The following is a 26,473-nucleotide window of genomic DNA, read 5'->3' on the forward strand; positions in this document are numbered from 1 at the left end:
GCTCACAATGCAAACAAATAGATATCCTCTGTATTTCCACACATGCACCTGTACCTGATTTTATAATGAAAAGGCCTAAGGCAGAAAACGTCATTGGAAAGACTATGTCAGACAATAGAAAAAGGAGACATGACCATTCCCTACTACATTAGAACAATGTCACCAATAATTGCAGAAATGAAAATAAACACAGGAAGAAAAGCACCTTTTCCTTTATATTGCAGAAAAGACAGATGTACTTTGATGAGAATTGTGAGACTGAGGTGAATCTAATAGCCTCATCTATGACTGAAAAAGAATTAATTATGACCTCTGAATAATAAATTGGCCAAAGAATGCCAAGAATTATAAAAATATTCATGCATAGATTTAAGAATCCTATTTTTGTACAGTTACTTTAATATAGAAACCAAATGAAAGGCAGAAAATCCTAATTAAAAATGTCCATTTCAGACACTGATTTTAATATAGAAAGAAAATGAAATATCACTCACTAGAGAGGACAGTAAATAAATTATTCTAGCAGACCTGGAGGGTTGGCATGTACTTGTCATCTCAGCAACTAGGAAAACTGAGGCAAGAAGATTACTAATGGCCAGAAGTTTTACATTAGCCTGGGTAATACAGCAAGATCTCTTTCTCATAATTTAAGAGACAGGAACCTGATAGGATGTTTTGTTGCAAAGGAAAAATGCATAATCATGAGGATAATTATGACAATGGGGTATATTTTCTATAATTAAGCTGTAAAAGTCAAAAAACAATTTCTACATAGCAATATAAGTCCAATTACATAAATACATAAATATACACAAGTAGATACACACAAGATATAAAACAAACAATAGGTTTGGGAGGATGGTAGAATTATGTGTTTCTGTGCATATTTTCCAAATATACTACAATATTTTTATGCATTTTATAAAATCACTACCATCTTAATGAATTTACATCTCCCATTTCAAATAACTTTCCCCTCTGCAAGAAAATTTTAACAAGTCATTATTCACATATCCCTCCCGGAGTTTGTATGTGTTCCTGTATCATTCTTATTATTGAACTTGTAATCATTTAATGAGCTGTGAAATGATTTGGTCCTAGACTTTAGACATTAGCAGTAGACAGACAGCACAACTGACCCCGCGTTGTTACTAATATTCTGAGAATATATATTCACTCTCTCCTGATAACAAGCACAACAGTAATTGTCAGTTGTGCATCTCCTATGTTCATACGAACGTCTCCAGTGAGCCCCCATCAGCTATTTTTAAATGGGCATTTCCACTCAGAAGCACCACTGACTTTACTGTCTGAGCTTTTTGTCTGTTAGCAGAGAAAGTAAATATGCCCATGAAAGCAAAAATTAACTTCAAACACACCAATTTCCAAAGAGGTATTAGAGAAGACACCTCATGTTTTCCTGAATCAGATGGAGAGAACCCCTTTCCTCACTCCAGGCAGTGTTCTTCATGGCTCAGAGAAGTTCACTGTCAATACAACTTAATTTTTTTTTTAAAGATTTATTTATTATATGTAAGTACACTGTAGCTGTCTTCAGACACTCCAGAAGAGGGCGCCAGGTCTCGCTGCGGATGGTTGTGAGCCACCATGTGGTTGCTGGGATTAGAACTCTGGACCTTCGGAAGAGCAGTCGGGTGCTCTTACCCACTGAGCCATCTCACCAGCCCACAACTTATTTTGTTATGTAGAAGAAGATGAGGAAAAGAGCCTTGCCCCATGTCCAAGCTCGCCCAAGGAAGCACAGGGTAATCTACTTTGCTAGAGATTTAGTTCAATATGGTGAGCTAATTAGGGGAGGGGGCCGAGGAGGAGGGGAGGGAGAGGATATAAGTCTGAAGAAGCAATATGCATTTCCAGCATGGGACATCTGGGGATTGGGTTCCTTAGAGGCAATCCTGACCTTGCTCTCCCAAGGCTGCTATCTGGCCGTGAGGGAGGCATCCCTGTCTCCTAGGAAGCTAAGGATGTTGTGTGTAATGCTCCTTGTAGGTGGGTGCACCCACTGGAGTGCACATTAGTTTTGTTCTCATTTCTTCTTCCAGGACTTATCACATATGGGTCTGTCCTTTAGAAGTTATTGGGCAGTCGCTGTCGTTATTTATCCTGTAGTTTTAGGGGCTTTCTTGTAGACAAAAATAGAAGTTATAAAGAGGTGGCAAATTCAAGTTTGGGAACCATGGTTATTTGGTTATGGTTTGTTTTCCTATTGCCACCTTTTAAGAGGCTTGGGTTGAGATTTGAAAATGAATCCACATTGAATTTGGGAACCCTCAGCTACTCAGAGAGAAGTGCTTCGGCAAGGATTAAAGAGTGAGGGATGAAAATCGTAAACATAAAAATAAACTGAACACACTAAGAATAATAAATAAATGTACATTACACACCTAAAGAAATGGTGAAAGCTATTCCTTACTGTTTGTGCTTACAAGACTAAGGAATATCCTGCTTTGGAAATTATAGCTTAATTTCTGCTTTGGGAAAAAATAACTAAGGACAATCTAACATTAGCCCTTAAATCAAAATCATAGTTGGTATAGCAGGTATGTTTCTCATGTCAGTCTTAACATGCTTTCCCCAACTCAGAGAACCACTTCTGTCACCTCCATTGTCTCTAACTCTCTCATTCTTTACATGTTTATTTATTCAACATGTGCTAGTATCATGCATTGACACTGGGGCTGGAATTTCTATAAGAGGTCAAAGGAAAGAAGACTTGGAGGAATTGCATGCTTCAATGAAAATAAGACAGCGATTTAATAGCATCTGACTGGGGGCCCTGTCCACACTAGGTGGTTTAAAAAAGTATCTTCGAGGAGATGACATACAAGTTCAATGATTACTGACAAGATGCCATTTGATTTGGGAGTCACTGGTAAGACAGTATTCCAAGTGGAATTACCGATTAAGGCTCTAAGAAGGGACATGAATTGGAAGCCTTCGAGGAACAGGATATAGGTGAGGTGGGTGGAGAGCAAGGGGAAAATAAGTCAAAGGTGACTTTAATGAGGGACACAAGGACCACATCACACAGGGCACTGTACTCAGAGATAGTCACCTGGATATTATTCTAAAGCCTGTGGGAAACACTGGTTTGCTCTGCACAGGTCTGTTAAAAGAGATTATTGTCCTTAGAGACAAGATGAAGTGAGGAGACCATGAGTGAGGCTATTGACATAAGTCAAAAGATGCTGCAGCCTGGACCAGAGAGGCAGATTCAGATGGAGGAGCGGTTATCAGGAGTTGGCTGGCTGATTTGATTGGGTGTAGAATAAAGGAGAAAGCCAAGAAGAAACAATGATCATGTTCATTTAAAATGTCAACAAAGAGACACTTCAAATTCCCAAAACAAATGGAAACCAGAGATGCACTTGAAACTCCAGTGAATGCTACATTGTTTTTAACATGTTACTTCTGTAGCCAACTGCTCAGACTTGTCCATGAGGAGAAGCCCCAGATAAGACACCAAGAAACACAGCATGCCCCAGGAGGCAGGCAGAGTGACCTCTTCACAGAAACTTCCTCAGCCCAGTTACTCTCTCACTGGTAGATTTAGAGGTTAGGCAGGAATTTGACCCCTTAAAAGCTGTGCTTTCTTCATCTTAAAAAAAAAAAATCTAATTCAACTTTCCCTTGGGCTCTTTCTAATCATAAATTTCACTGTCTTAATACCCTAGTGGGTCTATTCTAGGAATCTAAGTATCTAAGCCATAAACTGTAAGCAAGTTGAACTCATTAAAGAACACAATGCAAGTTGAGTTATTTTTCTGTTTCATTAGCAAAATTACTAGCAAGTAATGTTCGTTTTGTTTGAACACCAAGTCTACTTTTAGTACCTGGGGGAGGGGCAGCCTATTTTCTTTAGAATATATAACCCCCCTTTAGCACATTTCCCTTTATTCTAATAAATATATTTTTGCTGCCATAGCTGTCTCATAGAATCAACTCTCCTTAATAGAAAACACATTACATATATAACATGCTGCTATAGGGCTGAGGCTTGCTCCGGCATGGGTATCCTTTTGTTTCTTAAGCACATATTAGATATGTATTATATTTAGTACATACACACACATATTATGTATGCAAAAATATACATGCATGCATATTTTATGGTTATATGTTATGCTGTGATGAGAAGTTTTGCATATCACCTTATTTAATCAGATAAATGGTGGACATATATTTTTCCTTTCCTAAGTGAGCTAACTGGATCTTAGCATATTACAGAGCTAGGATGGCAGCTGAAGTCTGCTGGACTCCTGAGCCAGGTTGGTATCCTAGGAAATGAAGGAAACATACTTGTTTCTTGCTGTGAGGCTTAACTAAGTTGACATGATATGTGAAAATCACTTACCACCACATAGTGTGTGGCCGCCAGCTGCTCTGTGAAGCATCCTGATGTCAGAGATCCCTATGCCTTTGCTGCTATTGGAGGCTGTGGTTTTCTCTAAAATTTGAAAATTATTCATACTTTTGCCCTACTCGAATTTTTTTTATCAGAACGGAATATATCGAACTGTACAGATATTAACACACTTTCGGCATACTCAAAAGCAACACTACTCCCAGAGCCCTAAGGCTCTGTTAGAAATAAGGCTTATCCCACCACACCTGTGGCTGTTTGTCTATTGTGTGAGCCAAGCTTCCCGCCTCCCTCTTTCTCACCTCATCCAGGATTCAACAGAAGTCCACAGGGAGCAGAACTCAGAATGTGTAATCTGGTTATTCGTTTTTTAATTTTCCTTGGATAAGCTGAAGCTTTCCTGTAGACTCTGGATGGCACCTGGTTTGTTATTCTCCCTGCCTTTGGCAATGTGCGGCTCTCCTGCTGAGGCTGGCTTCCGCATGGACTGCATGGACACCCTTTTATTTTGTTTCTTAAGCACACATTACCAGGTTCTTTGCCCTTTGCTGTTTTGATTAGGAGCAATCTCTATTTTTTGGACTGCAGGATCAGAAAAAAAAAAAGTGGGGGAGAGATCAATGGCTGTAGTGAAAAAATGGTAAAAATGGTAATAGAAGAAGAAGTTTATCCCAAAGTCTCAAGCCCTTGAATGTACAAGATTCTCCAAAATCACAGTTGCATAAATAATTTTCTTTATGTACATATAACTGACGGGGAAACTCCCTTTTCCACCTTCATTGGAGGATGGAGGAAGGTGGTGGGATTTTTCATATGGGTCTGGGGATAAATCTCCCTCTCTCTCTTGTAGATCTCAGCGAGGGAGGAAAGCACGCAAAGCAAAGGACAGCAATGAGTATTCCCTTTGCAAGGCTAGGGCTGCAGCAACAATGGCCTACCTCACTTGCTCCAGAGCCTGGGTGGTGGGAAGTGGCTTACCTGGGTTAGAGTAGCACTGTCATCCACCAGAGCAGCTAAGGGCAACTTTGTGTTGTCCTTGTTAGGTATATTCGTTCTGTCTCCTCACTAATTTCATAAACTCTGGCTCTGGGCTGTGTCTTTTATTGTATTTGCTTTGACTGGATTGGCTACAATGTAGCACCAGAGGAAAAGGAGGCAGTTACATCTTAGTGAGGTGTAGTGGAGAGCAGGGACAGAGTGTGGGATGGTGAGAAAATTCATCAATGTAACAAATTCTGAAAAGGGAGCTACCCTGTCCTGCAGAGTAATGTCTGAAACAAGTACAGAAAATGAAAAATCCACCCCATACGTGACTATTGGACAATGTTCACAGATAGTTCAGGGGATCAAACAAATCTTTCCATATCATCAACCAATTTTAATCTTACCTCACAACAAATATAAACCACATAGAATTGGTTTTAGTTGTTGCAGGAGGAGAGGACTGTTTCCACAAACATGTCCACACCCTAAACTCCAGGACCTGTAGTTAAGTTTAGGGTCTATGTCAAGGGAGATTAAATGTCATGCATGGCAGGGTTCCTGCTGCTAATCATGTGGCCTTCAATGTTCCCTCTCTTACCTGAAGGAGGGAAATGAAGTAGCAAAGTGAGGGAGATGCAGGAGAGATACTGAATGATGTACAGGATGCCCCGTGCCATCTCCCTGGTTTTCAAAGGCACAAGTTGAGCAATGTGGGCTGCCTCTAGAAGACAGCAAAGGCCAGAAACTGAGTGCCCTGACACATACTGCAGAAAGGAATTCGTCATCATTTTAGTCCAATGAGACTCATGCTGGCCTTGTAGAATTTGATACAATAAAACTATCAAATACTGTAAGCAACCAACCACTATTGGAAGTTAAAGTATATAATGTATCCTTCACCTACTGCTGCATATTAAACCATCTCAAAATGTAGTGGTCTAAACATCAAAAATCTCTGTCTTGTTTGTGAATCTGGAATCTGGCAATGTTGAATCGAGAGCCCTTTGACAAAGTTCCATGCACCATCAGCTTAGGTGTTTCCTTGGGGGCATGGGGAGTCTCCTTTCAAGAGTGATTAGTCCCATGACTGAGAAGTGTGTACTATGTGCCGGAAGGGAGATCAGCTAGGAGCTCTGCTGGTTTGTAGGCTTAGAAACTTACTGTCTTTCCACACTTCTCTCCATGGGCTATTTGTACTTCCTCATAGTAACAAAGACTCATAGTAAGATCAAGACAAGGAAACAAGGAGGAATAGCAAGGCAGAAGCACATGACTTTGTTATGATAAAGGTTGGGAAATGCAGTCATGTTCTCCTGCAGATTTTTTTTAGTTCAGATATTGACAAATCACATATCCAACAGTGATTCCTTAAAATTAAAATGGAACTAAGAAATTCTTAACACAGTGTAACAGTATAAAGGGATGATTGACACACAGATCCATCTACATAAATGATTTATTGGTTTATATATGATTTTATAATATTCTATCAATCTATAGTAAGATCCTTCTACTTAGAAAGTATACTGCAAAGCACTATGCTCAGTCATTCTGGCAGCAGACTCAAACATTTCATCATTATTCTGTCTCCTGATTGCCTCATTTTCTCTTGTATGTGATTTAATCTCATGGTGTTTGCTTCACTGTGAACCTTAAATATAAATTACCCATTGCTAATCTTTCCAGGAAGAGACTGTGGTTGTTTGAATATGTTTGGCTCAGAGAATGAGTGGTAATGTTAGGAGGTATGGCATGTTGGAGTAGGTGTGGCCATGTTAGAGGAAGTGTGTCACTGTGGGGGTGGGCCTTGAGACACTCCTCTTATCTGCCTGGAAGCCAGTCTTCTGTTTGCCTTCAGAACAAAGTGTAGAACTCTCAGCTACTCCAGCACCATGTCTGCCTGGACACTGCCATGCTTCCCACTATGATGAGAATGGACTGAATCTCAGAACCTGTAAGGCCACCACAATTAAATGCTGTCCTTTATAAGAGTTGCCTTGGTCATGGTGCTTCTTCACAGGAATGGGAAACTCTAAGTAAGACAGAGACCATGCCAAGTGATTGTCCTGTACATGACACCAGGAGCAACTAAGATGGTGAAGCTGGAAAGTCAGTTTTAGATGTTTCTCTATGTCAGGAATTGCCATTCCACATAACCGTGGTCCTGAAATATGAGAATGGGATCACAGAATCTATTAATCTACATTACTGGAGACAATGATTACCCCCCCCCAAAAAAAAACCCAAAACTGAGGAGGTTGTATGGGAAACACCAGACACATCATCATGGCAGTCACAGCCAAGGAAAACAATTTTTATTCTGTGTGGAAATTCAAGTGTGACTCCACCATGATACACAATGTACCTTTACCTCTGGGTGGCTTGAATGATTCAGTCTTCATTACTTAATGTAACAGTGAGAGTCTATGAATGTGTACTTATTAGGTCAGCTGAAGGTTTTTATTAAATTCAAAGATACACTAATTGTGGGAGACCATTTCTGTCTAGAGATACCTGTTCAAAAGTCTTGGGGTAGGGGATGAAACAAGAAAGCCCTGAGGGCGCCTGCTCCCCTATGGTACAGAACCTGAAGTCAATCCAGTGAGAGCACACATGCAGTGGGAGACAGTGATGCTGAGGACCCTGACTTTATGCAAACTTCTGCTAATGAAGGTATTTGTATCCAAGGTTCTACCAAACATTTGAAGAAGCAATAAAAAAATTTAAAGTAAAGAATATGTGGGTTTTTAAAAACTAAATGCTACTATAAAAGAGCCAAAAGTGGAACAAAACTACTTTAAAGTAAAATCTAGAATAAGCTAAGGTTAATTTACTGATATGTATATGTATAGTCAATTACCAAGGATTTGTCAAATCTACAGCAGTATGTAGTAACGTCCTAGGCCCCACAGCCTCCCAATCACTCACTAATACCAAGTAACTTCTATGTATGCTATTTTTTGTACCTGTTACAATGTATTTTTCCTGTATCTTTTGTATATAGGCATACAAAAATACCACTATGCTATAGGTGTTCACAGTATCAAGAATTGTAATGTACTATATAGGTTTGTAGCCTAGGAGCAATAGACTATGATTAGTCTATTTTAATTTTATTTAATTTTGTGTAAGTATGCTGTGTGTTGTTCACACAGTCACAAGATTTCCCAGCAATGTATCTCTAAATGCATCCCCGTTGTTAACTGGTGCATGAATATGATGTAATTTCACTCTTTGCCACAGCACATCAGTATGTTCAGATTCAAGGGAAGCTAGTGTGGATTTCCTGTGGTAGGACCTAGCAGGCTTTGGCAATGGGTGAGGGGCTGGGTAGATGGCTCGGTTAGGGTTTTACTGCTATGAACAGATATCATGACCAAGGAAACTCCTATAAGAACAACATTTAATTGGGGCTGGCTTATAGGTTCAATGGTTCAGTCCATTATCATCAAGGCAAGAACATGGCAGCATCCAGGCAGGAATGGTGCAGGAGGAGCTGAGAGCTCTACATCTTCATCTGAAGGCCACTAGGAGAATACTGACTTTCAGGAAGCTAGGATGAGGGTCTGAAAGCTCACACCCACAGTGACACACCTACTCCAACAGGGCCACAACTTCTAATAGTGCCACTCCCAAGCATATACAAACCATGGCATTCCACTCTCTGGCCTCCACAGGTTTGTTACAATACAGGAGTCTATGGAGTCCAAACCTACTGCAGCCCAACAAAAAAAGTACATTTAGTCCAACTTCCAAAGCCCCATAGTGTATAGCAGTCTCAACAATGTTAAAAGTCCAAAGTTCAAAGTCTCCTTTGAGATTTATTCAGTCACTTAACTTTAATCTCCAAAACAAGACAAGAAACCAGATGGGCAACCTCTAAACTCTGCATCTCCATGCCTGATGTCAAAGCAGTCTTCAGATCTCCACTCCTTTTTCATCTTTGTTGACTGCAACAAACTTCTTTCTCCTGGGCTGGTTCCCTTCCCCATTAGCAGCTTTCCTTAGCAGATATCTCATGGCTCTGGCATCTCGAATATCTCGGGGTCTCCAAGTCAACTTCAGTGTTACATCTTCTTGTTTCAATGTCTGGGATCCACACTTGTTCTTCTGGGCTCCTCCAAAGGGCTGGCGCCACTTCTCCAGCTCTGCCTTCTGTAGCATTCTAAGCTCAGGTTGTTCCACTCCATTGTCACAGCTGTTCTTGGTGATCATCCCATCATACTGGCATTTCCAATACACTGAGATCTTCTACTGCAACTAAGCTTTACCAATAGCCTCTCACTGGCTCTCTACATAGTACTAAGCCTCAAATCCTTTGCATGACCCCTTCAGTCCTGGGCTGTTAACTACAACTGAGGCTGCACTTTCACCAATGACCTTCCATGGTCTCTCACACTACTCTTTGTGACCCCTTCATGCCTTCAAAACCAGTACCACCTGGGTGACATTATGAAGTGCAGCTGCAACATGAGGTATGACCTTGTCTATCTCTGGACCACAGCTTCTTTGTGCTTTCAGCAAACACCTCCCAGAAGATTTCACCTCACTGATGCTGCTCTCTTCTTAATTACCACTAATCTCTTAGCTCCAGCTAACCAGCATCAATGGTCCCAGCAGTACCTTCTATTTTTTACTCTAAAGCCAGAGCCACACATCAGAAATTGCTGAGTTCTGCTGCTTGCAGGAGCTGGAACATGGCCTCCTTGTTCTATTACATTATCACTAGCTTTCTGTTTTCCAACCCCTTCAATGTCCAAGTGTAGCTGTCCTGGATCTTGCTCTGTAGACTGACCTTGAACTCAGAGATCTACATGCTTGTCTCTGGGATTACAGTGCGTATCACTCTGCCTGGATTTAAGCTTTTTTTCACCTAGAACTTGCTCTGTCCCAAGCTGGTCTTGAACACTGAGGCCTGTTTGGCTTATCTCCTGGAATTAAAGGTGTATACCACCATGCCTGGATCTAAACTTAGTTGGGTAGGTAGGATCTTGCATCTAAATACCACTCCCTTAATTTGCTTTCTCCTACAACCCAGGATTTATCTCTATTTTACTTCCTGGTGCCCCTTTAATACTCGAACCATCCATATATATATGGTGATTCCAAATCCCATCAAGTTGAGAGTCAAGATTAACCATTACAGAGACCATAAGGATGCCCCACGCACACTGAAAAATTAGCTTTGTGCTTGCCACCTGGTACATGCCTTGTCCATCTTTATCTTTGTTCCCCATTCTCATCTCTGCTCAGTTGTGTCTTAGGGACTTCATCCTCTAAGTTTAAGTTTGTCATTCTACTGTACCTTCATCAACAAGGAACAACCAGATCTCTTTTAGGTTGAAACAAAGGAGGAGTGACAACTGTTGATCTATCTGCCTTTGTATTTTTGACTGTTGAAAAATAGTAAGTAGAATATTATTCCTTTAGAAAGATCCTTTTTTTTTTTTTTTTCAAATAGCACCCTCTGAGTCATGTCTTACCAGAAGTCATATGTAAGCATTAGGCTCAGACTCATGATAAGAGAATTCAGATTAACTTTTGGCAGTTTTAATTGTTCACTTACTCGAGCTGCTTTAGTCACACGTGAGTGTCAGTTAGGAGGCTTAGTTTCCTTTGCCCCTTTGCCTTCTACACATAAAATCTTTCTCTCCCTCTTCTGAGTGCAAGGATAAGTCCAAGTGTTTGACCAAGTAGCATAAACATTCAAGTCTCTGTACCTGATATCTTTTGTATCGGTTAAAGTAGTTTCTGTAAGTTGATCTCACAGTTGAATATTGCTTCTTTTGAGTTTTTTCCCATTCTCAAAGAAGGGTTTTTAACTTCAGAAGATCGTCAGTCTCCTCATTTTTGATATCTAATGGACTAGGTCCCTAGTCTCTCCACGGTGACATCAATGGAAACTTTTGTGATAGAGAAAGATTTCTGTGTCTGTGAAGTCCAATATGTCCTCCACCTGCCCCCGTGGTTACCCAGCCCTTGGAATATGACTGCTGTGATTAAGAGAGCAGTGTTTAATTCATTTAATTGAAGTGAGAGTTAAACAGTCTAGTAACTCCCATGTTAGCACTGTGACACTACTTTGGAATCTTAGCCTGACTACCTTGTCAATCATCCTGTTCTGTAAAATCCTTGATATCAATGGTTGAAAATTGAAACCAATAGAATTGCCAAGAAGCATAGAGGGATGCTTGCTTTCTGCTGTGAATCATTTAGTTTTATAGGGTTATGTCCGTCACTAAAGACATGGCTATGTCAGTGACTTTGCCATGGAAAATGTGTTGACATCTCAATTTTTACAAGCCTCAGGTCTTGCCACAAGGTTAGGAAAGCCTGACTCCTTCATGTAAGTCACCTATTTCAATACTAATTCTGTGTGACAAACTCAGTGGGTCACAAGTCAAGCAAGTGTAAGTTCTCTGGGTTCAGCTTATCTTGTTGGCCTATGGCTGCATTTGTCTCCAGGTTCCAAGTTCAAGCCTTTGTGTGTCCTACGCCTCAGGGTGTGTTGTAATAGGGATATTGGATGCTCAAGGAAGTCACATAGTTAGGTCTAGAGAGAAATGGTAGAATACTCTCAGGTGTGTGCTAAGTAGGGTGTCATCGATCTTCAATGCAGTGAAGCTGTGATTGGTTTATCTCTGTCTCCCGCCCTCATACACACACCATGTGTCTGTTTATTTTTCCTCTCATTCATTTCCACCCTTGCCTGCATGTGTCTCATTTTCTTTTCTGGTAATGACAATGGAATCAACTTAAAAAAAAAAAACATTTTCTATTTTTGCAAAGATGGTACTTAACAGTGAGGCATCCCTTTACTTCCATCTTTGAGAAACTGTTTCTTAATCATGCTTTTTAATGGCAAACGAATCAACTACTGGGTTTAACTAGAAATGATATTGCGAATTCTGATCTTTAATATCTTAGTTGATATTCCGAGGATATATTGGAAGAATTAGTTTAAATGCATCAATTTGGTTACCTTTTTTCTTTCCCTTAAAGCCTTTCATGTTCATTAACATAAAAACACAGTAATTCCAAATCAATATATCTGGATTTGTCCCATTTGGAGCTTAGCAGTATCTGTCTAAAGTCATTCCAACGTACTGTAATCATTCTAGATTCTTCGATGCCAAATCTTTAAATTAATGGTGCACATTTTCTTTTTCTTTCTTCCTTTCCTTTTTTTTTTTTCTTTTTAAGAAAAAAGTAGGTTAGAGACTAATGAGTGATCATGAACTCTGTGCACATAAAGAGGTGCTTGTGGTTGTATCTTGGCAGAGGAGGAAAGAGGATGCTTCACCTCTGGGAAACAGTGGCTGGGCACTATCTTCATTTTATCCCTTGTGCATACTATCCTATCACTGAACATTATTCAGAAAATAGCAGTATTTTTATAACTAAAATTGTTAAAAATAAAGCTCAGTAATAACTTCAAATATTTTGACAGGCTGTCACAGTTGGCAGGGTAGAAAAAAAAAAACAACATATCTCTTGACTTACTAGTTTCTAGTTGTGAATTCCCACTGAGAACTAGGAAAGAAAGACATGAGGGTACCTTTGGGGACTCTGTAGGAATATTTTAGTGTTCAGTTTTTTTTTCCCCTTAAATTTCAGTTGTTTTCTTGGTCCTTCATTTTTTCATATCATATAGAATGACCCACCCCAGTAATCTGATATAATCATTCAAGCTTTAGCTCACCTTACAGTGAAGGATGTCACATAGGGAAAAGTGACTCTGCCTTCTTACTAAAGCTTCATGGTATCTGTAGCATCATTTTATGCCATCCTAAAATGACGTTTACCTGGGCAGCAGATGTCATCTAGCAAAGAGTTCTTTAAGCAATGTTCAAATATTTCTGATTTTTACCTCAAGATAATTTAATCTACCAGTACTAACTGCCAAAGAGGGGCAAATGCAAAATGCAAGGCTCCAAGGATAGATTTCCACATTTTTCATTTAACATATGTGGGCCAGAATGTCATAAACAATATTCATGGATATTCAAGGAAATTAGCCTCCCACCTTCACCTATTAGTCTACTCTCTAGGTGTCTTACATAAGAGTCACAATGCCAGTGTCTTTGATTACTGAGCTTCAAACTGGGATAGTGGGTCAAGGACATGATTCAGAGGATAAAAGCACCGCTGAGCTGCCATCTTGACATAAGCTCCAATCCTGGGACCCACAGAGTCAAAGGGGAGAACCAATTCCCACAGGTTGTTCTCTGACCTCTACATGTTTGCCTTGATATACTTACACAAACACACACACACACACACACACACACACACACACACACACACACACACACACATAGAGGGGGGTGGAGGAAGAGAGATACTAAAAAAACCACATCTTCATCATTGCATTCACCAACTTTATAAAGCTTTATTGAGTCTCATTTTTGCTTCCTTCCAACTAGGAATTTTAAAAATATATAGCCACTTCCTTGAGTTCTAAAGTATGAAAAGGGGATCTGAGAGTACCTTGGGGAATATTTGAAATGCATGGAACTCAATGTATCTGAGTAACTTTCCCATTAATATCTTGAAGAGTTGATATGAATATAGTAATAGTAGGATATTCTATAGTTTCTAGAAATAGGATAAAGGACGTTGCTTTATTTTGTGAGCAAACCCACACATGACTAATCTTTAAGCCAGATTCATTTACATAACACATGACAATTTTCTTTCATGGCATGGATGTTTAAAAGGCACACTTGCACTACAACAAGCATAGAGGCACATCTGCTCTCTGATATCTCTTTTGTAACTTTTCTTATGCCATTATAGAACATTATATTATTTGACAGCATAGGAAAAAGAATCCCCTGTTCCTGACATCAAATCACTTTAAAAGTCTAGATTAGAGTACTGTAAATCATGTAAAATTGTTTCAGTTTTATTGCAATGCACTTCAGGGAATAAATTTGATTTTCTGAAGTATTTCAACAGGAATGGCCTTATTATTCACTTTCCAGGGTTCTAGCCATATTCAATACACATACCATATAATGTTACCAAATTTTATTTTTTACATTATGTATTACCCCCTCTGAAATCAATACCTGGAACATTTAATTCCTGTAAATGGGAATTTGCTTATTAAAAATGCATAGGATATAAAACAAACCAATGACTATTCCATCTATTCTGTGCAGTGCCTCCCTTTGCTCTTCAACACTGATACATATTATTTTAACTCCACTCTCCTGGAAATTAAAGATGGGAGAATATTGCTTCCCTAAAAATTCTGAGAAAAAGAATATAATTCAGGGATCATATATAATGTTTTCCAGGTATGGGAATGACTCTGACTCAAGTTAAATATTCAATATGAGGCTCTTTTTCTTCTATTCTGGCTGATAAACATTGCTCAGGGGTGGCTGAGTAAGAATTCTATGTTACTGTCATGCAGGAGTTCAAATGGGGTGAGTGTCATGAGTCACTGGGAGGTAAAGACAGGACTGGATCAAATCAACATTACTCATAAGGTATATCTTTGAGATTTAACAATAGAATTGCAGGCCCCAGTGTTTGGATGCATAAGGTTTATTTTTCAAATTATTTCAACAAACCCCACTTTCCTAAAATCTCAATCATGACTCAGGCTTGTAACTGGCATGCCATAGTTTGATAAGTGGAATTTGAAATGGCAGAAAATTATCACATGAGTTAGGAGGTCCAAATTCAGTGCACTTTTAGGGAACTAAAGTTCTCACAAGGGACTGGCACGAGTCTTTATCGGGTGTACTGATGCTTGCCAAATAGCATCTGCTTCAAAATGCCTGTCTGGGAAGCCTCATACCAAATTTAAACCCTTATCTCAATTTTTGTCAAAGAAATATATAGTCTGGCAGACCAAGTGAATGCCATTTGCTTTTATCAAAAAGGCCAATGGGCCCAGTCGGAGGACAGTGACCTGCCCTAAAGGGAGCGCCATCTTGGCTCCGGGACTCCACCGAGCTTAGTCTCTACAGGTCAGAGTGTGGACCACGGGGGCAGACGGCTTCTGGGACAGGCAGGAGCCACAGAGCCGCTGAGGCAGCACCCTTTTGGGGCCGCAGACTTCCGGCACCCTCCCAGCCGGAGGACAGAGACCTGCCCTGCAGAGAGCGCCATCTTGGCTCAGGGACTCCGCCGAACTTAGTCTACAGGTTAGAGTGAGGACCACAGAGGCAGACAGCTTCTGGGACAGGCGGGAGCCACAGAGCCGCTGAGGCAGCACCCTTTTGGGGCCGCAGACATCCGGCACCCTCCCAGTCGGAGGACAGTGACCTGCCCTGCAGGGAGCGCCATCTTGGCTCCGGGACTCTGCCGAGCTTAGTCTCTACAGGTCAGAGTGGGGACCACGGGGGCAGACGGCTTCTGGGACAGGCAGGAGCCACAGAGCCGCTGAGGCAGCACCCTTTTGGGGCCGCAGACTTCCAGCACCCTCCCAGCCGGAGGACAGAGACCTGCCCTGCAGAGAGTGCCATCTTGGCTCCGGGACTCCGCCGAACTTAGTCTACAGGTTAGAGTGAGGACCACAGAGGCAGACAGCTTCTGGGACAGGCGGGAGCCACAGAGCCGCTGAGGCAGCACCCTTTTGGGGCCGCAGACATCCGGCACCCTCCCAGTCGGAGGACAGTGACCTGCCATGCAGGGAGCGCCATCTTGGCTCCGGGACTCTGCCGAGCTTAGTCTCTACAGGTCAGAGTGGGGACCACGGGGGCAGACGGCTTCTGGGACAGGCGGGAGCCACAGAGCTGCTGAGGCAGCACCCTTTAGGGGCCGCAGACATCCGGCACCCTCCCAGTCGGAGGACAGTGACCTGCCCTGCAGGGAGCGCCATCTTGGCTCCGGGACTCCGCCGAACTTAGTCTGTACAGGTCAGAGTGAGGACCACAGAGGCAGACAGCTTCTGGGACAGGCGGGAGCCACAGAACCGCTGAGGCAGCACCCTTTTGGGGCCGCAGACATCCGACACCCTCCCAGCCGGAGAACAGTGACCTGCCCTGCAGGGAGCGCCATCTTGGCTCCGGGACTCCGCCGAACTTAGTCTGTACAGGTCTGCTGACAGAGGATACTCAGAATCCCCAGAAGAACAACCTCTGAACAGAGACAACTATAACAACTCCAGAGATTACCAGATGGCGAGAGGTAAAGGTAAGAATCTTACTAACAGAAACCAAGACCACTCACCATCATCAGGACCCAGCACTCCCACTTCGCCCAGTCCAGGGCACCCCAACACACCTGAAAAACTAGACCTGGATTTAAAAGCATATCTCATGATGATGGTAGAGGACATCAAGAAGGACTTTAAAGAACTACAGGAGAACATGGCTAAAGAGTTACAAGTCCTTAAAGAAAAACAGGAAAACACAACCAAACTGGTAGAAGTCCTTAAAGAGAAACAGGAAAACACATCCAATCAGATGATGGAAATGAACAAAACCATACTAGACCTAAAAAGGGAAGTAGACACAATAAAGAAAACCCAAAATGAGGCAACACTGGAGATAGAAACCCTAGGAAAGAAATCTGGAACCATAGATGCAAGCATCAGCAACAGAATACAAGAGATGGAAGAGAGAATCTCAGGTGCAGAAGATTCCATAGAGAACATGGGCACAACAATCAAGGAAAATGGAAAATGCAAAAAGATCCTAACTCAAAACATCCAGGAAATACAGGACACAATGAGAAGACCAAACCTACGGATAATAGGAGTGGATGAGAATGAAGATTTTCAACTCAAAGGACCAGCAAACATCTTCAACAAAATTATAGAAGAAAACTTCCCAAATCTAAAGAAAGAGATGCCCATGAACATACAAGAAGCCTACAGAACTCCAAATAGACTGGACCAGAAAAGAAATACCTCCCGACACATAATAATCAGAGCAACAAATGCACTAAATAAAGATAGAATACTAAAAGCAGTAAGAGAAAAAGGCCAAGTAACATATAAAGGCAAGCCTATCAGAATTACACCAGACTTTTCACCAGAGACTATGAAAGCCAGAAGATCCTGGACGGATGTTATACAGACACTAAAAGAACACAAATTCCAGCCCAGGCTACTATACCCAGCCAAACTCTCAATTAACATAGATGGAGAAACCAAAGTATTCCACGACAAAACCAAATTCACACATTATCTCTCCACGAATCCAGCCCTTCAAAGGATAATAACAGAAAAAAACCAATACAAGGACAGGAACCACGCCCTGGAAACAACAAGAAGGTAATCCCTCAACAAACCTAAAGAAGACAGCCACAAGAACAGAATGCCAACTTTAACAACAAAAATAACAGGAAACAACAATTACTTTTCCTTAATATCTCTTAATATCAATGGACTCAACTCCCCGATAAAAAGACATAGACTAACAAACTGGCTACACAAACAAGACCCAACATTTTGCTGCTTACAAGAAACTCATCTCAGAGAAAAAGATAGACACTACCTCAGAATGAAAGGCTGGAAAACAATTTTCCAAGCAAATGGTCTGAAGAAACAAGCTGGAGTAGCCATTCTAATATCAGATAAGATTGACTTCCAACCCAAAGTCATCAAAAAAGACAGGGAGGGGCACTTCATACTCATCAAAGGTAAAATCCTCCAAGAGGAACTATCAATCCTGAATATCTATGCTCCAAATACAAAGGCAGCCTCATTCATTAAAGAAACTTTAGTAAATCTCAAAGCACACATTGCACCTCATACACTAATAGTGGGAGACTTCAACACACCACTTTCACCAATGGACAGATCATGGAAACAGAAACTAAACAGGGACACAGTGAAACTAACAGAAGTTATGGATCAAATGGATCTGGCAGATATCTACAGAACATTTTACCCTAAAACAAAAGGATACACCTTCTTCTCAGCACCTCATGGTACCTTCTCCAAAATTGACCACGTAATTGGGCACAAAACAGGACTCAACAGATACAAAAACATTGAAATTGTCCCATGCATCCTATCAGATCACCATGGACTAAGGCTGATCTTCAATAACAAAATAAATAATAGAAAGCCAACCTTCACGTGGAAACTGAACAACACTCTTCTCAATGATACCTTGGTCAAGGAAGGAATAAAGAAAGAAATTAAGGACTTTTTAGAGTTCAATGAAAATGAAGCCACAACATACCCAAACTTATGGGACGCAATGAAAGCATTTCTAAGAGGAAAACTCATAGCTCTGAGTGCCTCCAAAAGGAAACTAGAAAAAGCACACATTAGCAGCTTGACAACACACCTAAAAGCACTAGAACAAAAGGAAGCAAATTCACCCAAGAGGAGTAGACGGCAGGAAATAATCAAACTCAGGGGTGAAATCAACCAAGTGGAAACAAGAAAAACTATTCAAAGAATCAACCAATCAAGGAGCTGGTTCTTTGAGAAAATCAACAAGATAGATAAACCCTTAGCCAGACTCACTAGAGGGCACAGGGAAAGCATCCTAATTAACAAAATCAGAAATGAAAAAGGAGACATAACAACAGATCCTGAAGACATCCAAAACACCATCAGATCCTTCTACCAAAGGCTATACTCAACAAAACTGGAGAACCTGGATGAAATGGAGAAGTTCCTAGACAGATACCAGATACCAAAGTTGAATCAAGATCAGGTTAATGATCTAAACAGCCCTATATCCCCCAAAGAAATAGAAGCAGTCATTAATAGTCTCCCAACCAAAAAAAGCCCAGGACCAGATGGGTTTAGTGCAGAGTTCTATCAGACCTTCAAAGAAGATCTAATCCCAGTTCTTCATAAACTATTCCACAAAATAGAAACAGAAGGTACTCTACCCAACTCATTCTATGAAGCCACAATTACTCTGATACCCAAACCACAAAAAGACCCAACAAAGATAGAAAACTTCAGACCAATATCCCTTATGAATATTGATGCAAAAATCCTCAATAAAATTCTTGCTAACCGAATCCAAGAACACATCAAAACAATCATCCATCCTGACCATGTAGATTTCATCCCAGGGATGCAGGGATGGTTCAATATACGGAAATCCATCAACGTAATCCAGTATATAAACAAACTCAAAGACCAAAACCACATGGTCATCTCGTTAGATGCGGAAAAAGCATTTGACAAGATCCAACACCCATTCATGATAAAAGTCTTGGAAAGATCAGGAATTCAAGGCCCATACCTAAACATGATAAAAGCAATCTACAGCAAACCAGTAGCCAACATCAAAGTAAATGGTGACAAGCTTGAAGCAATCCCTCTAAAATCAGGGACTAGACAAGGCTGTCCACTTTCTCCATACCTATTCAACATTGTACTTGAAGTCCTAGCCAGAGCAATTCGACAACAAAAGGAGATCAAAGGGATACAAATTGGAAAAGATGAAGTCAAAATATCACTTTTTGCAGATGATATGATAGTATATATAAGTGACCCTAAAAATTCCACCAGAGAACTCCTAAGCCTGATAAACAGCTTCGGTGAAGTAGCTGGATATAAAATTAACTCAAACAAATCAATGGCCTTTCTCTACACAAAGAATAAACAGGCTGAGAAAGAAATTAGGGAAACAACACCCTTCTCAATAGTCACAAATAATATAAAATATCTTGGCGTGACTCTAACTAAGGAAGTGAAAGATCTGTATAATAAAAACTTCAAGTCTCTGAAGAAAGAAATTATAGAAGATCTCAGAAGATGGAAAGATCTCCCATGCTCATGGATTGGCAGGATCAACATTGTAAAAATGGCTATCTTGCCAAAAGCAATCTACAGATTCAATGCAATCCCCATCAAAATTCCAAATGAATTCTTCAACGAATTAGAAAGTGCAATCTGCAAATTCATCTGGAATAACAAAAAACCTAGGATAGCAAAAACTCTTCTCAAGGATAAAAGAACCTCTGGTGGAATCACCATGCCGGACCTAAAGCTCTACTACAGAGCAATTGTGATAAAAACTGCATGGTACTGGTATAGTGACAGACAAATAGACCAATGGAATAGAATTGAAGACCCAGAAATGAACCCACACACCTATGGTCACTTGATCTTCGACAAGGGAGCTAAAAACATCCAGTGGAAGAAAGACAGCATTTTCAACAAATGGTGCTGGCACAACTGGTTGTTAACATGTAGAAGAATGCGAATCGATCCATTCCTATCTCCTTGTACTAAGGTCAAGTCTAAGTGGATCAAGGAACTTCACATAAAACCAGAGACACTGAAACTTATAGAGGAGAAAGTGGGGAAAAGCCTTGAAGATATGGGCACAGGGGAAAAATTCCTGAATAGAACAGTAATGGCTTGTGCTGTAAGATCGAGAATTGACAAGTGGGACCTCATGAAACTACAAAGCTTCTGCAAGGCTAAAGACACCATCAATAAGACAAAAAAACCACCAACAGATTGGGAAAGGATCTTCACCTATCCTAAATCAGATAAGGGACTAATATCCAATATATATAAAGAACTCAAGAAGGTGGACTCCAGAAAGTCAAATAACCCCATTAAAAAATGGGGCTCAGAACTGAACAAAGAATTCTCGCCTGAGGAATACCGAATGGCAGAGAAACACCTGAAAAAATGTTCAACATCCTTAATCATCAGGGAAATGCAAATCAAAACAACCCTGAGATTCCACCTCACACCAGTCAGAATGGCTAAGATCAAAAATTCAGGTGACAGCAGATGCTGGCGAGGATGTGGAGAAAGAGGAACACTCCTCCATTGTTGGTGGGATTGCAAGCTTGTACAACCACTCTGGAAATCAGTCTGGCGGTTCCTCAGAAAATTGGACATAGTACTACCGGAGGATCCAGCAATACCTCTCCTGGGCATATATCCAGAAGATGTCCCAACCGGTAAAAAGGACACATGTTCCACTATGTTCATAGCAGCCCTATTTATAATAGCCAGAAGCTGGAAAGAACCCAGATGTCCCTCAACAGAGGAATGGATACAGAAATTATGGTACATTTACACAATGGAGTACTACTCAGCTATTAAAAAGAATGAATTTATGAAATTCCTAGCCAAATGGATGGACCTGGAGGGCATCATCTTGAGTGAAGTAACACAATCACAAAAGAACTCACACAATATGTATTCACTGATAAGTGGATATTAGCCCAAAACTTAGGATACCCAAGATTTAAGATACAATTTGCTAAACGCATGAAACTCAAGAAGAATGAAGACCAAAGTGTGGACACTGTGCACCTTCTCAGAATTGGGAACAAAACACCCAGAGAAGGAGTTACAGAGACAAAGTTCGTAGCGGTGATGAAAGGATGGACCATTTAGAGACTGCTGTATCCAGGGATCCATCCCATAATCAACTTCTAAACGCTGACACCATTGCATACACTAGCAAGATTTTGCTGAAAGGACCCAAATATAGCTGTCTCTTGTGAGACGATGCTGGGGCCTAGCTAACACAGGAGTGGATGTTCACAGTCAGCTATTGGATGTATCACAGGGCTCCCAATGGAGAAGCTAGAGTAAGTACCCAAGGAGCTAAAGGGATCTGCAACCCTATTGTTGGAACAACATGATGTACTAACCAGAACCCCGGAGCTCTTGTCTCTAGCTGCATATGTATCGAAAGATGGCCTAGTCAGCCATCAATGGAAAGAGAGGCCCATTGGACTTGCAAACTTTATATGCCCCAATATAGGGGAATGCCAGGGCCAAAAGAATGGGAATGGGTGGATAGGGAAGTGTGGGGGACTTTTGGGATAGCATTGGAAACGTAATTGAGGAAAATATGTAATAAAAATATTAAAAAAAAAAAAAACAAAAAGGCCAATGGTTTTATATTGTAACTAATTAATTTTTGAACAAGGCCATCTGTTTCAGTAAAAACAAAGGGATATAAAGAAGTCATCATTGTCCTAATACTTCTCGTACTTCTCTTATTTGATAACCACCGTGGGAGGAAATCATGGTCAAGACTGAACTTATTTGATTGTTATGAAATCCAGGATTCATTACTCTGTCTATGCCCATAGAAAGGAAACTTTGTGACCAGCATAGGTGTCTTTATAGGAAGTGAATCTTTTCCTTAAAAGTAAATGTTGATGGCTGTTGTAACCGTTGGGGCCCTTCCTCTGCTCGCCATAGGTTGCATGTTGCAAACCTGCAGCTAGTTGGCTTGCTGTACTCAGTGCCAAGAGCATTTCTGGGAAACTCTCCCTGTCTACTGAGAACAGCAGATGGCCAAATCTTTTATCTTCTGCAATCAAGGCCAGGGACCAGTGTCTTAGTATTGTCCACCTATACTTTCTCTAAACCTAGATACTCTGCAGCCTTAGTACTGGTAGAGCTCACTGTTGTAATGATTTGAATGAGACAGTTCCTCTTCATGGCTTTTTTGGTCATTTGTAAAATAAAGAAAACAACAGTGTTTCTATCATAATTTTGCTGTTGATATATATGTAAATATATATATACATATACATATATATATACACACATATATATTACTTATATACACATATATGTGTATATAAATAAAATATATTATATATTCTCTATATATTCTTTCTCTGATGAAAGTAGCTACCGGAACCTTGGTTCTGGCAAGAGACAGCCTGCTGAATTGAGTCTCATAATGAGTGTGATTTTCTTAGGGATTTCCTTCTATGAAGAGACACCATGACCAAAGCAATTCTTCTAAAGGAAAATATTTAATTAGGGCTGGCTTTCATTTCCAGAGGTTTAGTCCCATTATCATCATAGGTAGGAAGCACGGCAGCAAGCAGGCAGACTTGGTGCTGGAGGAGCTGAGAGTTCTAAATCTTGATCTGAAGGCAGCAGAAGGGGACTAGAATTCTATATTGAGATCTCAAAGCCCACTTCTGCAGCACTACACTTCCTACAACAAGGCCTTACATACCATACCAGTAGTGCCACTCTTTATGGGCCAAGCATTCAAACATACAGCTCTATGGGAGAGATACCTATTCTAACTACCACAGTGACTATAAATTTTATTTCCTATGGAGATGTCTGTCCCCTTAGAACACCCTGCTCTTTCCTGTGCTTCCAGGTGAACCTTTGAGACTCAGACTTAGCTGGTCCTGGCTTTGGATTGCTGTTTTGCTTGTGAGCCACCCAAGTATTGGTACTAAATGGCTAGATGTAAATGACTAGAAGTAAATTCAAATTATATTTAAATGTTTAGTAACAGATATTGAACAAGGGGATTTGGAGGTGGCCCAGCATTTATGAGTATTGGATGCTCTTGAATAGGGCTAAGGTGTGACTCCCAGCACCCACATATTGATCTACAACCATCTGTAACTATAGTCTCAGGGTATCCAACACCCTCTTCTTGCCTCTGCATGTGCCAAGCACATATGAGGTACATATACACACCTTCAGGCAAAATAGCCATACACACAAAAAATTTAAAAATAGATTGAATAAGAACTGGCACCGTTGCATCTGAGGAAGTATTTATAGATATTTTTATTAACTTTTTCTCATCCATTTCTCTTTCTTCTGCAACTTGAGTAGCTATTATTTATGATATTCTTGTTTTTTGACATTTATTTCATGAATTTTTAAATTGGCTATAATGGCCAAGCAACTCTAAATTCTATGTATCTATGTATCTATGTATCTATGTATCTATGTATCTATCTATGTATCTATGTATCTATGTATCTATCTATCTATCTATCTATCTATCTATCTATCTATCTATCTATCTATCTATCTCCTGGAAACATCAGTAAGCTGATGTTTCATAAATGATATTTACATATCATTCCATATATAACTGTGCCTTTGTTATTAATTTTAAATTATGTATAAAACAAGACTTACCACAACACAGTTAAAGAGAAGGTGAATGCTTCTGTCTCAAAAGAGAAAATACCCAGATCTTTGCAAATTCATAATGAACCCAAAGAATATAATTTTTCCCATCATGGGAAAAGTGAGAGGTTTTCTTTTGGTGCCTGATAAGTCCTTAAATACAGAATAAATACTCTAAAACATATTTAAAACAAGAAAAGCCATTCTTGAGATGTCTTTCCCCCTTTCCATTTCTATTCTGAGCAATGATGATTCATTTCCTTTGGAAATTGAAAACTGCACAAGCAATGTCTTCTGATACTACTATGCATTCAGAATTAGGGGATTAAAATAGAGCTGTTTGGCCAAGGCTCAAATTCCAGCCTTCATGCCTAGCCTGGGCTTTCAGGGTCAAGTCTGCAACTGCTGAACCTCCAAAAGGTACAGAGTCGGTGACCTGCAGTGTTTGTTAGTTTACTAGGAAAAATTAAACTGTAATAACTTTCTTTCAGTAAGATTTTCTTGGCAGGGTTTACCCTTGAGTAAAGTTGTCAAAGCACTGTGGTTTATGTAACTTTCTGCAGGTCAAAGTTAAAAAGCCAGTAAGTCAGTCGGTCCAACTGGCTTTTCAGAACCACCGATTTGGTGTAAAGAAAAGCCCAGAGAACGAGAAGTCTGATGACTTCCAGGAGGCCCAGTGAGCTGGAATTTGAGTGACCTCCATGTTTCTACCTCTGCCTCTGTCTGGATGGGGAAGTTTCTTGACCTTGAACAGCTATGATAATGTATAACATAAATGACTTCACAGAGATAATCTTTAATACCCCATTTTAAATATCTTTTTTCCCATCTAAATCCATTTAAACACTAATGGGTGGCAGAATGGGAAGCAGATGACCTTAAAATTCATGCTTTTAAAAAATCATTCTTTAGTTTTTTAAACTCATTATTTCTTGGACTGTATTTGAACCTAAAGGAATGGCTTACCGAATGGTATGTAAAATTCAGACCACAAAAACTTTTAATTGCTTAAAAACCCAGTACCACAATGGCCAGAGACATCTGAAGCACTTTTCTTCTTTGCACAATTTGAAATATTGTAACACTATATAGCAAACTAATCAAGCTTTCTTAGACTAGCTCAGCAACAGATCAAAGGCATAAGTATGGTCTTCAACAAATTTGCTGTGATAAGGTGCAGCTATAATAGTTACTAGCAAATAAATACATTTTCAATGCTACATATTTTAAAAATATTAAGGCCTTTCCTTTAGAGATCAAGAAAGCCCAATCTGTTTAAGTTGGAAGCAGATGCAGTGCTAGCTGAGAGCCCAGTTTAAATGATCAAATGCAATGCCTTCCTAGGCAGTTAGCTTGTACTTTGTTTCTAAGGATCCCCTAATCAGTGCCTTCAAGCATTTAGCCCTGCTGTCCAGAGGAAAATGTGTGGCTTGCCTCCAATCATCCTTTTCTCACTTCAAAGAACCAGAACCTACCACTTGGGTCACTTAGGTCACAGCCCTATATTAATTAACATTTAGGTCACAGTATTATGGTAATTAGTTTATTTCCTGGTTAGCTTTCTCTCTTTTGTAAGTGTCTTCTGGCTATTATTGTAAAAATAAATGGTTATCAAGACAAATGGATCAATCAGGACCCTGAGGAATCTAGTGTAATGATAAGTAGTCCTTAGGAAGAGTCTCTCAGTACAGAGGGCAACACATTTGTCAAAAGGAGAAGTAGAAAAAGTGGGCTATGTCTTTGGAAAGAACCAGGAATTGCTCTGTATAATTGTCATGATGCAATGCAGTAAACAAACAAGCCTACACCAGGAATGTGGACTTTGGGTTGCTGACAGATGAGGGTAGCTCTCCCAAACTGCACGGTGTACTTTCCTTTGCACACTTACATCTTGTTCACTCATTCCAATCTCTCCTCTGACCTTACGCAAGTTCAGTGATCATATTTAAACTCTGAAAATGGGCATACAATTCTGAAAACCATTAAATTTCACTGTACAGTTGTTTCCATAATATATTCAACTTTATCTAAGTCAAGCCTCTTCTTCAAATCTCTTCAGTGTACCTCAGATGTGGACACACTTAATCAAGGTAATATTTGTCTTGAGAGCAGTAGAAGAAGAAAAAAACCCAACAGCACCAATAAGAGTTGCTCAAAATAGTTAAGTCCTTATTATATTTAAGTAGTTGGACCAGGCTCTATGTGTGCACTTTCTCACATAATCTTCACAGTACAATGATGTACAAAGAATCACTTTGCCAATTTTTGTAGATTGAAAATCA

General features: G+C 40.2%; 1 protein-coding gene across 9 annotated transcripts in view; it reads right to left on the reverse strand.

The window, feature by feature from the left end:
• The window catches only part of B3galt1 (beta-1,3-galactosyltransferase 1), a 569,427-nt gene that overhangs the window by 152,629 nt on the left and 390,325 nt on the right, over positions 1–26,473 (reverse strand). For 4 of the 9 annotated variants that reach the window (XR_003834954.2, XR_015046523.1, XM_021155604.3 and 1 more), the window contains exons 1-2: positions 5,363–5,462; positions 4,687–4,966 (exon numbers count right to left, since the gene is read on the reverse strand). The exons of 4 other annotated variants lie outside the window; for them this stretch is intronic. The gene's annotated coding sequence lies outside the window, so the exon portion shown is untranslated. Of the gene's footprint in view, positions 1–4,686; positions 4,967–5,362; positions 5,463–26,473 lie in introns of those variants that run through there. One more of the 9 variants, XM_085834811.1, reaches the window with a different exon arrangement.

This window comes from Mus caroli, unplaced genomic scaffold (genome assembly GCF_978045245.1).
Source record: "Mus caroli unplaced genomic scaffold, Mus_caroli_1 scaffold_2, whole genome shotgun sequence".
NCBI classification, from domain to species: domain Eukaryota; kingdom Metazoa; phylum Chordata; class Mammalia; order Rodentia; family Muridae; genus Mus; species Mus caroli.